The following is a 21,907-nucleotide window of genomic DNA, read 5'->3' on the forward strand; positions in this document are numbered from 1 at the left end:
CCTAGCGCGGGAAGCGGGACAGGTTCTACCAAACGCGGTTTAGTGCTGGCTAAGACAGTTCGCTAGACACCTGTATTCGCGACGGATATTAATATTACCAATTGCAATTAATTCCTACTAACGGGCAATTAGATTAATTACTTGTCACTCAATATTTGACCGTTATACGGACCCCCGAAAGATTTACCAAGTACTAAAATTAAGGAATGAAAATATTAGCATTTGTTGCATAATCGATGGTTATTAATTTCCTCTAAACTTTTTAGGAGGCAAGGATTATATTGGGATCATACGGCTCTGAATGGCATTGCAAAGAAGATTTATGTACATCTACTCAAAATAATATGCATAAGATATTAATCAGAAACCTGCTTTTCTCCAACTACATGTAACATCATTTTTGTTATTCGATAAATATTCAATTATTCATCTATTTGACATTAATTCATTGCCAGGACACTTGTCTTTATGTAAATTATTCCGATCTTAACCACAGATAAGCTACGTAATGAATATGCGCTGTTACATCTATATTCTTATAAATATAATAATCCTTTGCGCAACAGCCCTGAAGGGCCTTGGCTTATCTACCGACTGCCGGTTTCCCTCCCACGCTTTCCTCGTTTTACCTATTGGTTTGATTTAATTTGAATTTAAGGCTATTTTGCACCCGTCACGTTATACGGGGTCCAGCCCCTTATCGTTACACATAACAACTCTAACGTTGCATAACTAAAATCATAAAATATTAAAATCTTCTGACTTTCGTTAAAAGTTGAGGCTGTAAAGGAACACTCAGCACAAATAAGGACAAAACACAGGACAACACAAACAAAATTATACTGCCTATGGGGCCAGTCGCCAGAGCTTCGTTAGTCTGCGGTCCAGGGTGTACTACGTGGAAGTGAGGTTGACTATTGGGTGCACTACGCGGAAGGAGCACCCCTTACACCCCTTTACCTATTGGTGTAATAATATAATATTAATTTATGTATTGTAATTAGTGTTAATTTGATTTAATATAATTAATTTCAACATTACTATTATTATTATTCCTGAGACACTTGGGTCGGAACCCCCCCCCCCCCGAAACATATTTCTAGATACCTACGTGCCTGTCCCCGATGGCGCAGTGGTAGCGTCGTCGCCTTGTAATCAAGAAGAGCCGGGTTCGATACCCGGTGGAGGCACATAGTGGTTCGGATCCCACTTCAAACTGTAGGTCCAGTCCCGATTAGCCTCTCTGTGCATAAAGTGGTCTTAAAACAACAATTCAATCAAACTACAATATTTGGTCATTTTAGTTTTATAACCATTGATGCAAGGCTATCAGACATCCTTGTTTAGTCGGGGCAGAGTCCATTATTTTTCATCCCTGTCCCGAGTTATTTCCAACTGCAATCGTAACGCGAAAATATCCCCCTTTTTTTTAAAAAAAAAACTGCCGTTCGGAAATGTTCTTCATTATAAGAATCATTGTTAATACGTATCATTTCATTTATAAATATATTATTTTGTTATTATCATAGCTGTTCAATAATGTTCGTAAAAGAAATTTGAAAACATTGTTAATTTGCGGAATCTGAGAGTTGAATGCCAACAAGCCACGTGGCAATGTTTGTAAGCGACTATTCGGAAGTCTTCCCTTTCCCACATATCGACGCCTGTACGTACAGTGGGATCCATGAGTATTACCGTGCAAATTGCCCATCACCATGTTCGTGTACTTTATTTGACCCAATAAGAGCTTCAAGAATTAAAATAACAAGCTGTTGACAACTTCTGCACCAGCATACATAAAAATCCATCGCTTAAAAACACATAGGATGTAAGAGAAAAATTAATGAAAATCGTCATGGACAATTTGCACGGTAATACTGTACAGTGGGATCCATTAGTATTATTGTGCAAATTGTCCATCACCATGTTCGTGCACTTTATTTGACCCGATAAGAGCTTCAAGAATTAAAAGAAAACTCAAAACAAGCTGTTGACAATTTCTGCACCAGCATACATAAAAATCCATCGCTTAAAAACACATGGGATGTAAGAAAAAAGTTAATGAAAATAGTCGTGGACAATTTGCACGGTAATACTCATGGATCCCACTGTACCAGACATTATAATTTTTTTTTTTTTTTCATTGCCATAATGCCTCGGAAATAGACATTTGACTCTCATAAAAATTTGTATATCAGATCATCACGAATACATCGTAATATCTCTTTGTGAGCAATAAGCATAAGCTCGATGTGAATCTTACCTGAAGTTGCATTACGAGCGAAACGAGCAAGAAAATCATATCATTTATTACTTTGCAAACTGGCAACAGTGGGATTTAAATAACCTTCGCAGTGCACCACGGAGTTTACTCCAACTCTTCTCATTCATGCATATTTGGTGTCATATTTGCCTCGGCGACTACGCGGGAATAAGAACATCCTGATTTCCTGAGGCTTTCCTATATGCAATTTTAGTTATAAATTTTAGGTCATTTCTTCACATGATGGGTTTACTTTTCATGTTATGCAACATTTTGTTGCTCTTATCAAAGTATTTCTCCCCGTCAAGACCTAGTTCCTCTAAATCCAGGCCTGATTTCCTGACATAAAATTAAGTTACAATACTGAAAATTATTGCGAATAATAATATTCAAAAGGTTTCCGGTTTCAAATTATTTTACCCTCTTCAATACGATCACTCCCCGATGGCGTATAGTTGTAGCGTCGTCGCCTTGCAATGAAGGGGTCCCGGGTTCGATACCCGGTGGAGGCATATAGTGGTTCGGATCCCACTTGAAAATGTAGATCCAGTCCCGATTAGCCTTGCTGTGTGCATCAAGTGTACTTAAAACACTAACTCAAAATACCCGGAAGTAAGATACATTTCTTGGTATTCACAATGTGTATTCCAAACAATATTTTAGGTTCTCTAGTAACCCTATAGCCCAACAGCCCAACATTGGGCCCTGGCTTACCTACCGACTGCTGGCCTCCCTCCCACGCGGGCCACCAGGGGGGCGTGGAGATCTGCACTCAAGACTAGGGCACGGGGGCTTTATAACACATACTTACTTAATTACACAGCCAGGGAATAATTTCGAAACATTTGATTACATACTCGTAAAAATTCATCTATCGTATGGAGGGAGGTAAAAAAAATTGGGCCTGTCCGGGATTTGAACCCGGGACCTCTCGCACCCAAAGCGAGAATCATACCCCTAGACCAACAGGCCGATTGATGGGATATTTGCGCCAGACAATGTAACTCTTGTGTTGGTATGGTGCAAATGAAGAACGCTTTGTGTTTGGTGAACAATGTATATAATTAGTGTTTTAACTCATTTTCCTTTTTTGTGTATATGCATAAAGTGAAAAATGATTTGGTAACAGTTCGTTATATCGGAGACACTTTTCTTCATTCTTATAGAAGAAACTACTTAACGGAAATGAGTTTCTGTACCATTTTGAAAGTTCGTGGAGGTATTTTCTCATCGTAGAATGCTGCACAAGAAATAATAAATTTTGATATAATAAACTTGCATTTTGTGCAAAGCGACATTATGCCGTTGTTTCCATTATGTGCCTGCAGATGTCGCGAGCGTCGAAAGTCACGCGGTCTCGCCAGTGTTTCCAAACGTGCCTTTTTTTACTAGATTTTTTTTAACTATGCTTACCTAACCTAACCTTGCCGGAAATGGTCCGTGGGGCTATCATGAATGGTTTTTGGGGCTATCCGTTAATGGTTCGTGGGGTTATCTGTTAATGGTTTGTGATGACATAATGAACACGAAAGTAGGTATTTTTTGGTTAAGAAGAAACACTGCATACCCACTTCAAATCGACAAAACACATGCACGACGCGCGATGATGCACAGCTGTGCGCGCCATATTGTATGTTCCGCAACGGAAGAAAGGAACCAAAATAATTACTCGTAATGTGAAAAATCGATGATATTAACATGTAAAAAGCATAGTGGCGCACCTTCAACTATGTTTCGCAATACACAATTCGTAAATACGAACCACGAGAAACACAAAATATCCGATTTTAATGTGTCTCCGATATAACGAACTGTTACCAATGATTTTATATAATGTGTGAATTATTCATGTGTGAAGTGTGTGGGAGTAAGAAACTGCGGAACCTCCCGCAGATTTGAATTCGGGAACTTACAGCCACAAGTGAATTTGGGAACGTCCCGAGAGCTGAGCCACGCTCTTTGCTTGGGCGTTGCCTCGATAAAAGAACAGTTGTCGTGAAAGGAACCGTGACACATGCGCGGTTACAAGTGCGCTGTACAGACATTCTACAGCCGAATAGACAAGTCCTTCGTCTTTATTGTATAGTCCTTCGTATATGTGTATTGTAGACATTAAATATATGTATATAACGTCTTTCTGCGTCTGTTACTTACCCAGACACCGTGCAGGAACCGACGCATTTAGGATAATTCGGGCCAGGGTGGAGTTCAGCCAGTTAGCCAATGTAGTGCGGGGCTTTCTGCAAACTGACACTCAACACTTGGCCAGGGGTGTTTATTATTTTTTTTTTCTAAGCACCCTTTTCAAATCGCTACGTTCAGTGCCAAACGTTTCGCACCCCTGTTGTGTCCCTAAATAATTTCGTTCGTCACTTGGTTGCCCTACGTTTTACATTGGAGCGCGATGGGATGGCTAGTTAAGAATTTCTCGTGTAAATCGATAATAAAAATTGGTTTAGTAAAGCTTTGAGATTATGTAGCCAGTCATAAGTTTCCAAAAATTACATTCTTCTCAACCTAAGGATTAATAGCCTATAGTATAGTATAGCTAAATATAGTACGTTTATGCACAAAGAGCACTAAACCTGACGTCATTTGGGTCGTCTCTAGTTTCCGTGGGTCGATAATACAAAAAATTAGATTTTTGCACTATGCTTTGCTTTTTTTCTGGTTGCGAGCATGTGTAATTCAACGGTGGGGTAGGAATCGAAGAAACTCCCAAATTGTAAAGAAATTGTAATGTATGAAGTGCGTAAACGCATGGTGCTATATTATTATACACTATGACTGACATTATGCCCTAAAGCAGACATTCTCCCCTCGAATTTTCGTCCTTCATTTTCTCGGTCGCAAGTATTCAGGAATTTACACAGAAAAGCTAAAGAGAGCACCTAGCTAAGACAATTATGTAATTACTGGCTTTGCCTTGCAGTATAATTTGTTCATTACCATGAACACAGGATTACCCAATGATAACACTAAAATTATACCTTCTTTTTCCTAAAGAAGAAATGTGTTCTTTTATAAATTTGCAACCATCTATAATAGCGTATTTATTCCTTTCATAAAAGTAACACTCCATATAAACGCAATTCAATTTCTTTTGGATAAGATGGTGTGCAAATCACCTGTTTTCATGAACGTCCGGAAGGGGGACCGTCCCCCGTGTAACATGAAAATCAACGAAAAATCATATATTTCACACACATAATTTCATTTCAGTCACAGTAATATGATAATTATTGAAAGAGTATTGCAGAACTACATTAAAAGCCCATCCGTAGAAAAAAATCCTGCGGACGTTGATGCCTGTTTCCCGAGGAGAATGGCCTTGATGAAGTTCGTAATGGATAAAAGCATGAAACTACGCCCATGGGCATAGATTGTTTACATGTAAGCTATGTAAATACTGATAAGAATGGACTTACGTAGGAAAAGAGCCCTTCCACGTGCCACTTTCAATTGTTTTTGTTTTGTGGTTGATTACTTACTTTCTAATTTTACTAATGCTTTGACTCTAGTAACCTGATTCGGCGTGCGAGCTCTTGGCACCTGACCGACGAGTCACTCGCAAGTCTTAAGTTAGCTAATTAGTGAACTGTACATAAGATTAACTCAAAAGGAAATAAACTACTAATCATATCTAATTTTTACCTTGTATTTGAAAATAAAACTTCCAATCCAATATTCACTACATTTTACACTATGAACAGTGGTATTTCCAACAACTCTTCACAAGCTTAACTTTACTAACGATTTAAACTACCGTCTAAAACGTTTAAATGTATTTTCTCGATGCCCGGATAAAGTTTGGTAAATCGCGTGCCAACCGAGGAAGCAATTCTCAATCTATCCGCGTCTCGAACTGAACTGTTTTCGTCCTTTGGTTAACCGCGAGGCACTTGCAGCGCGACGTCTGATGGCACTACTGCCAACCGAGGAAATCTTTGCTCACCGAGAAAGTTGATGTTACGCCTTTTCTGTTCCCAACTGCACTGTTCTCCTTTTTGCATCACTCACCCCATTGCAACTCGAAGGCTGTGATTGGTCTTTGCATAATCACACCACGCAATGTTAACCAATAGCATTCAAGCTCTTACCCGCCTAGCTACAGCTTCTATTGTGACACTATGCAAAACACGCTCACTGAAATCCAACGCTCCTCCTACGCACTATTCCTGTTCCTCGTAATCACCCTTTCGTCCTACTTGTGCTTTATTTTGCGTGACCCGCAGTAATCGGTCACACACTTCTGGATCCACCACGAGTGTGCGAAATAATTTACGACTGCTGGGGGAGCAATATCTTAATCTACAAACACACACATTTATGAATTATTGTTATTATTATTTATAATGTTTTGGAATGTAAAAATTAATTACTAAATAATTAAAAATACATTATTATTATCAAATACATATAAAGGAATTTTAATTTTTTACTTTTACATGTATCAGATATTTATAAAATAGCGAATTAATTCCCTTACTAACCGGTTAAAGATATAAATATATAATGAAATAGTTGAAATGTTTTTTTATGTCTTAAGTTTTCTTTCGTTCTTGCTTTATATTAATATAAATCAATTACATTTCAGTAGTGTAAAATACAATATTATGAGGACACTTATAGCGTAGAAAAGAAGAGCTCATATGATTAAACAGCCCGATTTGCCCACACTTAAAATTATGCCAAGATGCCTATAAGCCCCAATTCTTCAAGTGTGATATGCTCTTAATTCTAAGAATCTTGAATCCTAGTGTAGAAAAGAAGAGTTCATATGCCCCGATTTGCCCACACTTAAAATTATGTCAAGTACCCATATGATTTTATTGTTTATAGTGTGTTATTCTGTCAAAATCCCAAGAATCTTGAATTCTAGTGTAGAAATGAAGAACTCCCCTCAGACAGATTTGCCCATGTGTGTAAAAGCTACATCTCTCAGTTTGTTGTCCATAAACTTGTCAAAAATATGCCCCCCCCTCTTGATATTGTTTTGGCTACACTTAAAATTAAGGCAAAAAGCCACTCTCACCCACCCACACCCATTTATATTTACTTCCGGTCCGGTAATATGCAAAAATCTTCTAGAATTGTTCTGTGACTCTCTCATTTCTTACATCATAAACATATGATTTTTCACCTATGAGAATAACACTACATATGGTGTCATCAGGGAGTGTATCGTGGAATTCACAGATAATTTTAATGTTTGTCCTGTCATTAACCACAACTTGTTTTCTTTTTGAAGTGTTGATGACAAATATGGGTCTCTGTGCTTTGAATTCATCTGGTGTGTAATACATGTCAGTATTGCCAGTAGTGACCCTTTTGTATGCTGTAAATGCTTCATATAATTTAAGAAAATCATCCTTGGACATGTCTAAATTATAATTTTCTCTAGGAAATACCTCATTTCTGCCATTTTTAACATATATGTTCTTGATGTTGCAGTTATCAAATTTACTTGAATTTTTTTTCCTGATTATTGTGTCTTCCAGTCTGAAACAGTACCACCACAAAATCTGGCATGTCATATTGTATACTGGAGAATGAATTTGTAGCATCAAACTCATAATAAGTACCAGCGGCAGGCTTCTGTACACATTGATATGTATAAAATTGTAAAGGAATCTGTGGATTTTTTATTATATCTGCTTTGTATTTAAGAGCATAACTGGCTTCATATTCAACAACCGGGATTCTTAGCTCCATAGTCTGAATAATGCATTTGCCTTCATCAGGTAGGGTATTGGGCAGAGCTTCCCCTGTAGAATTTAATGTACTGTACCTCATCAAAGCATTATTATCATTGGCAGCTCTTCTAAATGTGATTCTTAAACCACCCTTCCACATAATATCTTTGTAATCTGAGAAGAATCCTGGCAACAGGCGCATGGGGAACAGCACTGTGTGGCACTTAGATAATATTTTATCACCAGCCTCAAATCCACCTATTTTGTAGTAGGAAGCCTCGGTTTTGGATAATTTTAGTGTGGCCAAAGCTGTGGAGGTAATGCCGGGATAATCTACTCTGTTTATTACAACACCATGCTTTCTGATCTCAATTTCAGAGAACAGATGCGGCACAAAATTGTCCACCAATCTTATATTTGAATTTGCCGGATAATCTGCACTATCGAGCTTTACAACATCAAATTTGATGTATAGATCTGCTCTGTGGGGGTGTATAAAGCCATCCCCTACATCAAGATCAACCTCAATTTCTGTGTTGGGTTGATTTAAATTTGCAAATGTCCTCCTGTTTGGAGGGAATGATTGTAGCTCATAACTCTCAATATTTTCCATTTTTTTGTATGTATTTTTATTTAAATATTAATCTCTATGATTGCAGTTGTTGTGGCTCCAGCAAAATCAACTAATTCTTCTTTTTCATTAGTGACCATCAATTCAATATAATCTATTCTATTATGGCACACAGGAAAATATAATGTTGGGGATGGAGTGTAGATGATGGGCTCCATAAATTCAGAATTAGGTTTAAATGTTGCAATGATGCCAGTTTGTTTGTGAGTGCCTATGCCATTTGATTTGGTGATCATACCCTCAGCCACATTACAGTGAATATTTAGAGTCTCTATGGCTAAGAATTTAGGTATATTAATAGCAGTGTGTTTGATGGCTGGTTCAAGTTTTGTGTTGTTCTCAAAGCCTAACAGCTCTCTTATAGTACCCAGATCCACTGTTTCTGTAGCAGATACAATCTCTACTCTGTGAGTGACAGAATTTTGAGTTAAGACTATACCTCTGGGTAATTGAGAATTTAGAGTGGACAGATTATATTGCCCTGGAGTGATGACAATTTTTTGATCCCCTACTGCAATTTTGTTGTTGTGGTGTGTAATATTAGGGATCAAGTACATGCCATAAAATGCTCTGAGAGCTATTGTTTTGGGATACACTATATCATCATGCAATTTGAGTTTCAATATTGAAATTTGGCTGGTGAGATGGAATACCCCCATGATGTTTTAAATACCACAGGACCTTTTGAAAATTTTCAATTGATGGTTTATTTATTTGAGACATATATCTAAGAACAGATAAACACAAATGTCCACAATTAACATCTTTGAAGTTTTGAACACGGGCATTATTGTAATAAAGATTAGTTGATTTTAGATATTTTACTAAATTTTCAGGTGGAACACCTCCAAATGAATCAAACACAAATGCCTCATTGTTTAAATATTTAAGATAACAAATCCAGTGAGTGCCCTGATTTTTGTACTTATCCAAATTAACAATGCCACACTCTTTGTTGAGTGGTTGTTCTGGTAAAGAATCAGACATGTACACACCTCTAAAATTTTTGATGCCCAGTGGCTTGATCAAAGCTTCAATATCTTGGTTTGTAAGCGGCTCTTGTTTTTTTAAACTTATTCATGGCTCTCTTAACACCTTTGCCTTGTTTCTCCATGGCCAGGTTATGGCGCTTCAATTCATCTAATTCTGCCCTATTTTTCTTGGCATCTATTACTGTTTTTGCTATGGCAGCTGATCCCCCAGCCAAGCTCCCAACAGCCCCAAGTGCTGCTAAGATTGCTGGGATAGTAAATATGAAACCCCCCACATGTGATTTTTTTCTAGATTGTTGTAATTTTTTTAATTGGGGGGTACTAAGCAACAATTTCATACCATGGCCCTTGGCAAGACAAGAGCTTTTTTTCTTGCGCTGCTTTTTGGTTAAAAGGCTATCAATAGTTTTAAGAGATTTAAGACCTGCATAAGGTATTTGATACATAACACCCTTGGCCTTCATTCTAGGTTTATTATATATATATTCACAACCCCCACCCCAGTTTTTGTTTGGTGTTCATAGCTATGGTGGTTCCCAATGCTGCTATTCTTTCACTTAAAGAAGCATCTTTGCTTACAAATCTACCAAATGCAGCCTCTTCTAATTTTTTGTCTGCAACAAGTCTCTTGTCAAGATCAGAATGTGTGTTGTATGCTATGTCATGGTCTCTACAAGCAGCATCTAGGGGATTAACACCAGGATCACCTCTGTTTAATATATGGTCCAATTTTGTGCCTGGACCACAATACTGATAGCCTGGAATGTGTAGTTCAAATGGCAGCTTGTTTATAATGTCATTAAACAACCCCCGGCCCTCAGAAATATTCCAAAATTTAGGTGGTAGAGTATTAATAATTTTTATAAGATATCCAATCCCCTTAGTGTCATTCACTATAAAATTAGACAATTTGGTGCTTATCATGTCCATAATTCCAACCTTTTCATTGTAAAAATTGTGGTTGCCAGCATTTTCCTCCCCAGCTATCACCAATAACCTATCTACAAGTTTTCTGACATCATCAACCCAGACAAATTCTTTAGGCAGGGTGTTGTATTGTTTGATTCCACTGCCAGTCTTGATCTGTGACCATATGGGCTTGATTAAGTTGTTATATTTTGCCCCACTGCTAGACTTGACTCTTTTTTGTGTGGGATCATTGTTCTGGTATAGAGCATCTGATTTTATTAATATTTCCTTGTAGTGTTCACAGTCTTGATCTGTATAGCTGCCAGGCCTTTTCCGAGTCATCAGTTCCCACAATCCAGGTGTGCCGGGATATTTAACAAAACCACCTTTTTGTCCAAGATGAGATTCTGAATATACAATGAGATCATCTCCCATAAATGTTACTCTGAAATTGCCAATTCTATGTATGATGCTACCATCACGCTCTGTGTCGGCATATAAGCCAAAAACCTCATCTTTGTTGTCTTTAGGTGTGCTTAAATATTTTTGAGCAAGAAGACCCAATTCAATAGGATCCTGAGTAGCTTCAATTCTTCGAGGAGCAACAGGACTAGGTGTATGAATACTGGAAAGTGGGGTGATTGGATAATCTAATATGTTCCTTGCAGCTACAGGTACAATCTCTGTGATCAAAGTTTGATTTTGCTCTGTAACAGTTTTGATATTTTTACCTAATTCACTAATAGCATCAATAATAGGCTGTTCTGTTTGTTTGTGTTGTTCATAAATTCCTCGGTTCTGTGATTTCCATCCCTTAAATCTTTTTACAAGATAATCTCTTATTTTAAGATCATCAATGATTGGCCTTTTCATGGTTATTTATATATGTTTCAATGTCTAGAAAATTGTTGATTTTATTTCTATATTTACCACTATTGGGTTTTCTTGTCATATCAATTGTGACAAACCCATAACTGTCCTGGTTCCAGCACCTACTGCAAAACTTGGAAAAATCATTGTAGCTCAAGTCCCCACCTACATATTCATCATGTATGTGTTTGAGGTTGGTATGATCTTGATGAAACACACATATAAAATTGCTGTTGACTCGGATCAGTTGCTTCGGTATTTTAGAAAAAGTCTGTGCCAGGTAGAAGCAATCAATGTTTTTGTGTCGGCCCTGTGTAAAGAAATTTCTAACCTTGTTTTGATTATCCAGTATAATGTCATCAAACACAACAACAGAGTTATCAAGACATTCATGGAGTGGCTTAACATCTGGTTCAAAAGTGGCTATATCCAATCCATCATATAGCTTCATCAGCTGCTGATATTTTAATTGTTCCAAGCTCTTAGAGAAGACATACAAGTGCCTATTTTTCCAGTCTAACCAGTTGGGTGCCAATAAAAAATTATCAATCATTAGTGTAGTTTTACCACAAGCTGATGGCCCAAAAATAAGACATCTAATATTATCAGGCAGCAACTTGCCATTTCTCTAAATCTGCTGTTCAGGTTCTGGCAGCCTTTTTATAACATCCCAGGTGCTCATATTATCACTTTGTCTGCATCGATCCAGCTGTGTTCTGGAAGTCCTAGCCATTTGACAAATAACTTATTGCCTTTTCTGCGGATGATTTTTTCTATGAGATATGTGTCAGGCTGTTTAGTTTTGTTGAGTTCTTCTTCATAGAACCGGCCTTTGAGAATTTCTCCACGGTGGTCTTTTATTATATATGTGTTAAGGGTCCCAGGTTTAATTTGAACCACTGTAAATAATTCACTGCTCCAGTTTCTTGTAAAGCCTCTTTTGAATAAGTGCTTATATTTGCTGATTCTTACTTGATCACCCACCTTGTATTTGGCTTTTGTTCTTGTTGGCTGGTATCTAGGATAATAAACAGTCCTGATCAATTTTTGCTCATCAGATGAAGTTACTTCAGAGGGTTTCATGTTGATTGTGGAATGGACCGAGTTGTTATATTTATGTAGAAGTTCTGGAAGAATATTAAGCCATTTATAATTACCTTGAAGTGTAAATTGTTTATACATAAGATTTTTTAGGGTTTTGTTGAATCTCTCTACAATTGAGGCCTTGAGATCACTGTAACTCGAATAATGTTGTATTGACTGGCTTTTAATAAATTGTTGGAACACAGAATTATAAAATTCTTTGCCATTATCTGTTTGCAAATAGCGCGGTGATCTTCCACTCTGATTGATGATTGTCCTGAAGGCTTCTGTAACACATTTTCCAGTCTTGGATTTGAGTGGCACAGCTCAGGCAAATTTTGAAAATGTGTCTATTACAGTAAGTAGATACTTGTAGCCCTTGTTGATTTTGTCTAAGTTTTTCAGCTGTCCACTTACCATCTCAATCAAGTCGCTCTGCCATAAATCATCTATGCCTTTTGTGACTACTGGCAGTCTCTTATAATTATGTCTGGCTTGTCTGTGTAATTCATCAACAATAATTTCTCTAGACATAATATGAAAACAAGAATATTGCAACTATGGGGTGTTCAGCAGCTGATACTACAGGATTTTCTAAATATAATTTGTCTCCTATTTGTATATGGAATTCCAGAGAGCCATCATCTTCAGCAAAAGATGTTTCTAATGTATTGGGATCTGTAAAATCCTCTAACTCTACACTGGTGATTTTTGGTTTGTTGTCAGCATTTGTTATTGATAAGGTGGGGTAGTGGTGTGCCTGTGGTTGAAGCCAATATTTGATCTTGATTGGTCTCAGTGTGCCCCCAACAAAAAACTGGTAATAAAATTGTGCAGGGGACAGCATATATATTTTGCCACCTGGTGTAAATGGTGAATCATATTCTTTGTTGGGGATGCTGTACAATTCAAGAATTACTGTATGTTTTGGATTCTCAATTATGCCGGTTATTTCTTTTTCTGCTGTAAGCAATCTGCTTGTTACAGATTCAAGGTGCTCATTGATGGTCCTAACATCATCATGATGGCCTGGCTTGATTTTTATGTGCACAACAAGTTTCTTGTATTGTTGCACAATCTCTTGTAGCTGGGTGGCAAAAACAGACAGAGCATTTGCTTGATTGGATTCCATGGTCCCTAGCTGTTGCTTGATATTAGCTACAATTTGTTGCAAATTTTCAATAACTGCCAATTTTGAATTTTGAGCAGTAAGATTATGGACCTGTCTTCTGATATCCTCAAACAGGGCATGCAGTTCATGAATATGTTGATTAGTTGGTAGAGTGGCCACTGTCTGAGTAAGTTGTTTGATCTCTGTCTAGATATTCTTGATATCTTCTGATTTCAATATGCGATTCACTGCTCTCTTAATATTTTTAAGTTCCTGTGATGTAGGCAGATTTGTTACAGTATTTTGCAAAGATTCAAGTGCCAATTTCACATTATTTAATTCAGAAGCATCAGCCACATTTTGCATAGCATTCTGGAGCAGGGCTATATCTGCCTGAGTGGGTGTTGATTGTTGTAAAATTTCAAGTTTTGTTTGGATATCATCGATCAAGTGATGAAAATGAGATAGCTCAGATTCAGTGTTGAGGTTTTCAAGCTTTGTGATCTGTTGCTGGACACTGACAAGTGTGTCTACAATACCAGGCAGGCGGGATTCTAGAGATTCTTGTACATTTGTCAAATCAGTTTGCACTGCTGCTATTGTACCCTCAAGATGGGTTATGGTACTTTGAATTTTTCCAAAATCTTCATATGTTTCAAGTTGCAGCTTAATGTTGGCAACACTCCGAGTTATTGCACTCAAAGCATCAGAAGATGGCAAGTTGTTCATAAAATTTTCAAGTGTCTCAATTTTTTCTTTAACCTCGGCTATGGCATTGTTGAAGGGGTCCAGATTAGGTATCTGGAGTGTTTGAATCTGTTCCTTTAGAGTGGAAATCACTAGATCAAAATCTTCTTGTGATTTTATGCTTTTGACAATTGTTTGGAGCTGTGTCTGGACATTATTTATCTGCTCTTCCAATTGCTGTTTCAATTGCTCAGAGTTGGTGGCCTGGGTCTTAAATTTGGCTTGAAGAGCTGCTACAGCCTCTTCTAAACTTGGAAAATTATCTAATGTGGCCAAGTCAGTATATTTTTGAAGCAGCAATTTGAGTTCAGAATCAATTTTAAGAAGAGGGTCCATGCATTGTGATTGTAAATTTGTAATTTCTAGTTGAAGACTGGCATTGAGTGTGGTTTGTAAAGCTTGTAAATCACTTCTTAATTTCTTGACTCTGACATCAAGCATCAGAATCTCATCACTGTGATCTTCATGTCTTGTATGGCCAAATATATCATTAGGCATTTTGTTTTAGTGGTTATTTATTATTGAATATCTGATTCTTAATTCTATAAAAAAAGGTATAAGCTTGTCATAGGATCCAGGGACCTCAATATATAAGCAGTCACCAGCAGAAACAGTATATACAGTGCCAGAAATAATGTTTGAGTGCTTAATTCTATAAATATTTCTCCCTACTGAAATGTTGACATTACCCTCAGGGGTTGTAATAAATTGCAATTGACCACCTACAGGTAATTGGTAATGATTTAAATTATTGTTAAATATGTACAATGTTTTACCTGTTTCATCATCAACATCTGTAAGTATGCTGTTCCGATGAATAATTAACAAAGCACTTAGTTTAGATATCATATCAGAAGAGGGTTATGGTGTTGGCAGGTCCATAATAGCCTGTTTTTTTAACCCAAATAAGTTCATAGGCATGTTTATTTATTTCAAATCATGCTCTGTAATTGGGCATTGATTACCACTTTTCAAATCACAATGACCCCATGGTAGAGTATGTATGCCACATGATAAAATGCATCTCTTATCATCATGTGGGTCCAGAGCCACTTTTCTTACAATATTTGTAGTCAACAAGTGATCCACACTCTGAATTCTGGATTCTGATGTTCTGATTGTGCTACATGATTTGAGGCAATTTTTGTAATCTTCAAATTCAAGCTCTTTGTCTACAGTCACTCTGCCAATGCCCTTGGCCTTTTTGGCAACAGCGCCACTACATGTTTCAAAACTGTACATCTTGGCCGTTAACCCAGCAAATGTCACAATAACATCACCAAGTGTCTCATCTTTTAACTTGCCAGGCACCTTTTTGTTGTGGTGTTTAATTTTTGAATATTCAGTGGTATCAAAATATTTAAACAATTCAGGCTGTGCTATATCTTGATAAACATCTTCTGTTTGAATATCAAGAACAAAACTATCTGTGTCCATGTACATCAGTTTTACACGATCCTTATAAAAAGGCTTCAACACATCATAATACAATATTAACATGTGTAAATTGGCCAATTCCAATATCACAGCCCCTACATAAATAGGCTTATCAAACTTAATCTTTGTTTTTTTCATGTTGAAAAGTGCCATATTCTTATCATAAATTCTTCTGTAATTGAAGTTGGGCTTTGCTATCAATTTTTTGCTCCGGCTGGGGTCAGTAATTATTTTAACATCAATATGTTTTCTGACATTTTTAATTGTTTTGCCATACACTGAATTGACCATCAATTTAAACAAGGTCTTATCAAATTGGCTCATTGCAGATGTTCGAAGCTCTGTGTTTGTATCAATATATGGTTTCAACCATCTTGAGTGCCTGAACCTCAAAACTTTGCCAATTTTGGTTACTTGAACACCATGATGCATCAGAAACTGGAGGTTTTTGTAATATAAGACATAACGCTGTTTTGGCTCTAGAGTCATCATCAATTTCTTTTGTTTAGAGCCAGGTGAGCACTCAACCTCAGGAATTGGGGGCAGATCAGAAAATGTGTTGTGTAAATCATCAGGAATTGTCAGATCAACCTCTAAGAACAGGCCATAGTTACTGTCATCAAAATCCTTAAGATCTTCAATATTGAAATCTTCAACCCACTCAAGCCCTGCATATGGCAGTTTTTTCATCATAGCATAACCATAGAGGCTGTTGGCATCTACATACAGTATATAATTTGATGGCAGTGCTGGATCATAATCAGGAATATATTTGTTATTTGCTCTGGCATATCTCTGAGAACATTGCACCATGCCTCCTCTTATACATTGTTCCATAAACAGATACATATCTTGATCCTGGATCAGATCCAATTGCATTTTAGTGTTTAAAAACATTGCAGACCATGCTAGGCCCGGAGCACTGTAAAAATACATTGGATGCAGCTTATAATTTTGCATGGAAGATTTTCTAAATGCCTGAAGTATATCAGCTAAGAGAGTGACATCAGGTTTTAAATAAGCCTTGTGATAATCACCAAATGTCTGGCATTTTAAATTGTTCCACATCAACTGGGCATGGTGATAATCTTCATCAGTGATTCCAGATTTTCTGATTTTGCTGTAAAACTCTTGTTGTGGTGGCAGAGAACACTCATCAAATTTAGAAAAATCTGTAACATAATCATATGGATATACACCCTTCCGCCTAATTAATTTCAGGTCCTGATTTGGAAACAAAGCACATGTGATTTTGAATTGATCATCAGATAATTGAGTGGCCAGTGTAGCCAGGCTAGCAGACAGAATTCTGTATGAATCAAGAAATCTTAAGTGAATAGGAACACCATTAACTTTAATTATTTTGCTAATGGCAATATATTTCTCATTATTTTCAGCTAAAATATTTAAATTCTGCTTGTCAAACCCCTCGTACCTGATCAGATTATGAAAATCATAATTGGATGCACCATGGCAAAATATAGGGACAAATTTTGGTCTCTGGATCTTAATATTACAGCTATTACACAGGGCCATTAAGAATTTACCATCTGTATGAGAATGGTGATGAACCTTGATATTTGTATCTGAAAATTCAGAATCACATACCGGGCATTTTTCTGCATTGTTGAAATCTTCAATCTGTTTCTCTGTTAAAGGCAACATAGGTTTTGATTTTAATAAGATATTGGATGCTATGTCATGGCACTCATTTTCTATTCCATGTGCAAATTCTTTGATGGCATCTGCTCCCATGTATAAATTTTCTTTACTAACAACACCATCCTGTACAATCACATAATAAAAACTAGAAGGTTCATGTAGCTGGTATAATAATTGAAGATTCATCAGGATCTGGGCTACAGAATGCAAGGGGTTTGAGGTTTGATTCAAAATCACAGACTAATATGCTGGGTGTTCCAACAGGGCTTCAAATTTTTTGAATTTGGCATTTTCACTTGGATTAGGCATCACCATATGAACAGGTTTATGGTTGCCACAGTATTTCAGATGCTCAATTAACTTGTTTTTAGCAATTTCTGCATTCACTTCCCGAACCCCATTCACCATTTTTTGACCATCAAATACAGTTAAACATCTTCTACACAACTTGAATATTGTATTGGATTTGTCTAGTTGTGTTCTCACTAAAGCTTCAAGATTATGTATCAGAGTGTAATGGTGTGTATCATCCCCTTCAATTAAGAGCAGATCAATCGGAACAGCAGAATCATCATCAAATGTACTGATTCTGAGAGGTGCTATCAAGCAATTGCCACGGGCAGTAGAACAAATAAATACATTAATAGATAATTGTTTGCCATTGATATCCCTGGCCTTTTTTTCAAATATATCAATATTCTGATCAGACATTGGATATTCTAAACCCTCCATTGCTTCATCAAAATCATTTTCATGCTGTTTATAATAACTTATTCGCTCAGGATGCCTTGAAACTGGATACAAAGCAGCTAAAATACACCACAAAAAGCATTTCTCATCATTATTTTCTATGTTAACCACGGCTCTTTTGTTTTTAATATTGGCAGGTAAAGGCAAATATGTAGATCCTTGTAATGGGTTGAATTCAGAAATATTAATATATAACTTGTGTGAAGATCCGCATAGGCTCCATCCAGACTCTTTTCCAGCAAATTCAGAGTGTTGAATATTCAATTGATCTATCAAACTGCTTATTATTTTGTCTGAATTTGCATTTGAATATACCGGTACAGTTTCTGTTATGTGGGGCTGTGTAAATTTTGTGCCATTTGGCTTCTTATATTGTGTAAACAATTTGAGGGACAGCTTATAAGAGCCATTTTGTGCATTTAGAATTGCCTGCACATCTGGATTTATACTGTTCAAAAAATTCTTAATGTCACATCTTGGCTCTGATACAAAACGGTGATCCCTTAATTGGCCGTTAAAACTGCTATGGATAGGTGGTGCATAGCGTGGCTGCTTTGCTGCTCTAGCATTAACAGGTGCTTCATGCTTCCTTTTCAGACCAGATGTAGATGGTTGTGGGGGCAATGTTGATGACTGTTCATAACAAATACACTTATGCCATTTGTAATAAGCCTTGCTTAATATTTTATGGCATCTTGGACACATTTTTGTAGCCTTTCTGCATTTCTTAGGGTCACAAATATGGCGATGCCTAGACCAATTAGAACTAGATATATTTTTTTTGCATTGATTGCAATATTTTTGATTTGGCATTTTTTTTGTTTATTTATATAAAATTTCCTGGTCCAAAAAAACAGAACTATGGACAATATGCCAAAACAATTATAACAGCAGTTAGTGGCTGAGCTGGTGCTTTTATACCCAAACAACAGCAACAACTAGGCTCTGGTGATCCCCAATATAAAATAGTTTTGCTCTTTTATGCTGTTGTACAACACACTTTACCAGGTTTCAAACCTCAGCTGTATATCAGCTAGCAGTGAATATTCTCAAAATCTCACGTGTGGAGATATTATTTTGCCACATGTATTTCAATCTTACATATTTTATCAGGACTCAAACCCAGAGCTCTTGTTTACAAGGCAACAATATTAACACTTTGCCATCAGAGGAGACCTCACATTTTACCAGGACTCAAACCCAGAGCTCTTGTTTACAAGGCAACAATATTAACACTTTGCCATCAGAGGAGACCTCACATTTTACCAGGACTCAAACCCAGAGCTTTTGTTTACAAGGCAACAATATTAACACTTTGCCATCAGGGGAGGCCTCACATTTTATCAGGCCTCAAACACAGAAGCCTCTTGATTACAAAGCATATAAGCCATGGGACTATGTCCACATGCAATACACATTGAATATCAGAACCCAGGAGTTATGAGCTCTATATCAGCTAAATACAATTCAAAGTTGGACTTTGAACTGTGCAATGAATATTCTGTAAGTCTCACTCGGGTATATATTATCAGAACAAGGCAAAACCTGAATCCAATTCATGCATATATGATAACATGCAAGAGTGAAGTTTTATGCTCTTCCAGTAAATTGGAGTTAATAGCATGATGGCATGGCAATTTTCCCTGAAAGGGCACAGTGTAGATTTTATCTCATGCATGCAAGCATATAAAATCTCCCAGGCGTGCATAATTTATTGCTGGCCGGGACATGAAACTGATCAAAGATTAGAAAAAACATGAAACCAATTTGCTTGCCTGCCCTTGTCCTATTGTATTGATCTGTAAGTTGTAGAGGATGAGAATATAAGCATTTTGCCTTAGTTTTTAAGTGTAGCCAAAACAATATCAAGAGGGGGGCATATTTTTGACAAGTTTATGGACAACAAACTGAGAGATGTAGCTTTTACACACATGGGCAAATCTGTCTGAGGGGAGTTCTTCATTTCTACACTAGAATTCAAGATTCTTGGGATTTTGACAGAATAACACACTATAAACAATAAAATCATATGGGTACTTGACATAATTTTAAGTGTGAGCAAATCGGGGCATATGAACTCTTCTTTTCTACACTAGGATTCAAGATTCTTAGAATTAAGAGCATATCACACTTGAAGAATTGGGCTTATAGGCATCTTGGCATAATTTTAAGTGTGGGCAAATCGGGCTGTTTAATCATATGAGCCCTTCTTTTCTACGCTATAAGTGTCCTCATCCTATTGTATTTTACACTACTCATTTCATAGTTATTTATTTATTATTGTTTTATTTTTATTGTGCATTTATTGTTATTGGTGTAGTTCTGTTAATGATCTCTTGCGAGGGAGAGAGAGAGAGAGAGAGAGAGCATTCAACACTCACTAACACACTACTTTGTGTGCGTTTTCGATATTGTCCTTGGAGAAGTACCGGGTGTCCCAGAAGTCTTTCCCTGATTACAATCTTTATTCATATCCGCTATATGCAATGTAGAGATGTGAAAGTGGTGCCAAAATGTTGGAAAACTAACCAAGTTTATTTGTTGCAGGTTTCAGTAATGTGTCTGTAGTGTAGCAGTGTCAGTGCCAAGGAATCCTGAAATAATGCTCTTGACATCGGGTGGCATCTTTCCATACAATGTTTTTTGAACTCGACAGGATTTGGTAATGAAGATAAATTCCATTTTTTAAATACCAACTTATTGATGGCAGATATTCTTGACGAAAGAATTCTGTACATTTGAAAGTTCCTCTGCACTATTATTGGTGACCGGGTCTCGTGATACCAGAGGACATGCTGAGCTTTTTCCTGATTTGTGAACATTTCCGGTTTTCTGGGCACTGACACTGCTACACTACAACCACGTTAATCAAACCTGCAACAAAAAAACGTGGTTAGTTTTCCAACATTTTGGCACCACTTTCACATCTCTACCTTGCATATAGCGGATATGAATACAGTTTGTAATCAGGGAAAGACTTCTGGGACACCCGGTATATTTGAAGTCAAAACTAATTGCTTAACTTTTGTTGGTTTAACAAAAACTCTCCCCCCCCCCTCCCCGGAAATTTTTGAGGCCAAGATTGTTGGGTGGAAATCCCCTCCCCCTTCAGGATTTCGCATCCTGTCCGCCACTGTTCTAAACTTTTAATTTCTTTCCATTGACGAGCAGCGTTGCTAGTAGCTGATGGGGTATTTGGCTTCGATCCCGTTCGTGTGTCCGGCCAGGCGTCTTGTGGTCACAAAGGGAAGGGTCGTTGTGTGAGCGCACAGCCGCTAATGAATTGAATGAGGACCCGCGTTGGCTGCCCGCGGGGTGGGCACAGTGCCAGGGGATCGGTTGGAAATCTCCCCTCTTCAGTTTTATCTGCTGGAGCTGAATTCGTTAGAGGCCACTGAGGCAAAAATTAACAATGGAGGAGGGGAAATGAAAACTTTCTGATTGCAAACTGATAGTTTATCAGTGGCGGAGAAGAGAGCAGACTCGTAGATTCTATACCGCGTTTGTTACAACCTGTCCCGGTTCCCGCGCTAGTTGCTCCCTGTCTTTTCTCGGTGCTGGGGAAAGTCAAAGCCAGGCAGCCAATTAAAATACGCAACGTCGCAACAGCGTCTACGTAAGCGCCTCTCTTCTGGCTTTCATTCGCTCCTCGCTGCCCAGCAGACGATTTTTTCCTCGTTTCTCATTGGCACCGAAACTGTTGAGCGCTCCCTAGCGCGGGAAGCGGGACAGGTTCTACCAAACGCGGTATAGTTT

General features: G+C 37.5%; 1 non-coding gene across 1 annotated transcript; it reads right to left on the minus strand.

Moving 5' to 3' along the window:
- Positions 1–3,163: 3,163 nt before the first annotated feature.
- Positions 3,164–3,235, minus strand: TRNAP-UGG (transfer RNA proline (anticodon UGG)). Its single transcript has one exon. It is a non-coding gene; the product is annotated as a tRNA-Pro (tRNA).
- Positions 3,236–21,907: the final 18,672 nt, after the last annotated feature.

The sequence above is a fragment of the Lepisma saccharinum genome, chromosome 9 (genome assembly GCF_977018435.1).
Source record: "Lepisma saccharinum chromosome 9, izLepSacc3.1, whole genome shotgun sequence".
In the NCBI taxonomy this organism is placed as follows: Eukaryota; Metazoa; Arthropoda; class Insecta; order Zygentoma; family Lepismatidae; genus Lepisma; species Lepisma saccharinum.